Source organism: Crocuta crocuta, unplaced genomic scaffold, assembly GCF_008692635.1.
Source record: "Crocuta crocuta isolate KB4526 unplaced genomic scaffold, BGI_CrCroc_1.0 scaffold465, whole genome shotgun sequence".
In the NCBI taxonomy this organism is placed as follows: Eukaryota; Metazoa; Chordata; class Mammalia; order Carnivora; family Hyaenidae; genus Crocuta; species Crocuta crocuta.
Genome location: NW_027528912.1, coordinates 1503615 through 1505836, shown reverse-complemented (window position 1 = coordinate 1505836; position 2222 = coordinate 1503615).

The following is a 2222-nucleotide window of genomic DNA, read 5'->3' as shown; positions in this document are numbered from 1 at the left end:
CGGCCCGCCAAGCCGGGCGCCTGGCTGGCCTCGCTCGTCCTGCTCGCCCTGGCTTTGTCCCCGCCCGGGGCCCAGGGGAGGCCCCGGGGTCGCAGGGGAGCGCGTGCCACGGACCTGGAGGCGAAGCCGTGGCTGCTTCTCCCCGCGGCCAGGGCCACCCGGAGCACAGGTAAGGAGTCCCCGCCACCGCCGGGCGTCTGCTCTGGCCCCCGCTCCGGGGCCGGGGCCGTGCTCGCTTTAGGGAACCCGAGTAACGGAGCAGAGGACCGACCGTCTCTGCGGGTGACTGGCTCTCGGGGACGAGGGCACGATCTAGGAGACTTAGCATTGTTGAGGCTCAAGTAGCAAAGAACCCCGTCTCGCAAAGGAACCGGCCTGATGTGTCCCTTCCCGGGTGAGGGAGGCGCTTTCAGGAAGCAGGTGGCGCGGCCCAAAGCCCTGCGGGTCAGCGTCAGCCGGCCCAGGCCTGGCGCAGTTCCGTCACTGTCAGCGCCTCGTCCGGGGTCTACGCGGGCTTTTAGAACTGAGTAGGAACTCGGTCTGAGCATACCCAGGAGTGCCCCCTTGCTTACCTCTTCGAGCCGGCCTCAGGAAGGCTTGGACACAGCGGCTTTGAGCAGGCGAGGTGGCTGTCCTTACCTGGGCCAGGCGCCCAAACCAGCCCTGGCAACTCAGATCTCTGGCTACTTAGATGAGAAAGACGGGATGTTGGAGAAGAAGGAGGGGAAAAAATGAGTCAATATGGAGGTCATGAGACACCCTAAGGTAGAGAAGTCCAGTGTGGGGGCGCCTGGGGTGGCTCAGCCCGTTGAGCCTCTGGCTCTTAACTTGAGCTCAGGTCATGATCTTATGGTTGTAAGATCAAGCCCCTCGTCAGGCTAGGTGCTGACAGCCCAGAGTCCGCTTGGAATTTTCTCTTTCCTTCTCTCCCTTTGCCCCTCCCCTTGCTGTCTTGCTCTCTCTCTCTCTTTCCAAAATCTAGCATTTATTTGCATCTCACAGAACTGGTTTTGAAGGAGTCCACTCTGGGAGACATTGTTTTGTCTGTTGCACGCAGCCCAGCTCTACCTTGGCACCTGGGGAACACAGGGATAAAGGCCAGGACACAGTGTAGTGACAAGGGAAATAAGGAGAGGTGACTTGAGGGCAGAGCAGTGGGGAGGGGCCGGGAATCAGACTGCTAGTCGCTCTCCTCACGCATCCCCATCCCCTGCGACACAGCAGTATCGGACATCAGGCCAATTAATGATCCTGCCAGGGCCTGTTGGTGCTCAAGTGAAAGGAAGTGTCACATGCCTCTCACTTTAAATCAAAAGCTGGAAATTATCAAGTTTGGTGAGGAAGGCATGTCAAAAGCCAAGAGAGGCTCAAAGCTGGGCCTCTTGCACCAAACAGTTAGCCAAGGTGTGAGTGCAAAGGAACAGTTCTTAAAGGAAACCAAAAGCGCAATCCAGTGGACAAAGCAAAACAGCCTTATTGCTGATATGCAGAAAGTTTTAATGATCTGGAGAGAAGATCATACTAGCCACAAGATTCCCTTAAGCCAAAGCCTAATCCAGAGCAAGGCTCTGACTCTCTTTAATTCCCTGGAGGCCGAAAGAGATGAGGAAGCTGCAGAAGAAAAGTTTGAAGCCAGCAGAGGTTGGTCATGAGGTTTAAGGAAAGAAGCCATCTGCATAATAAAAAAAATTGCAAAGTGTTGATGTAGAAGCTGCAGCAAGTCCTCCAGCAGGCCCAGCTAAGGTCATTAACGTAAGTCGCGACACTGAATAACACATTTTCAATATAGATAAAACAGGCTTCTATCGGAAGAAGATACGTCTAGGACTTTCATAGCTGGAGAAAAGTCAACAGCTGGGTTCAAAGCTTCAAAAGGATAGGCTGACTGGTTAGGGGCTAATGCAGCTAGTGACTCTAAATTGAAGCCGGTGCTCATTTACTATTCCAAAAATCCTAGGGCCCTTAAGAATTACACTAAATCTCCTGAGCCTGTGTTCTTGAAATGGAACAAAGCCTGGATGACAGCACATCTTTTTACAACTTGGTTTACTGAATATTTTAAGCCCATTGTTGAGATCAATTCAGTGCTCAGGAAAAAGGTTCCTTTCAAAATATTACTGCTCATTGACAATGCATGTGGGTCACCCAAGAACTCTGATGGAGAGGTACGAGATTAATGTTTGCACGCCGGCTAACACAACATCCATTCTGCAGCCCGTGGG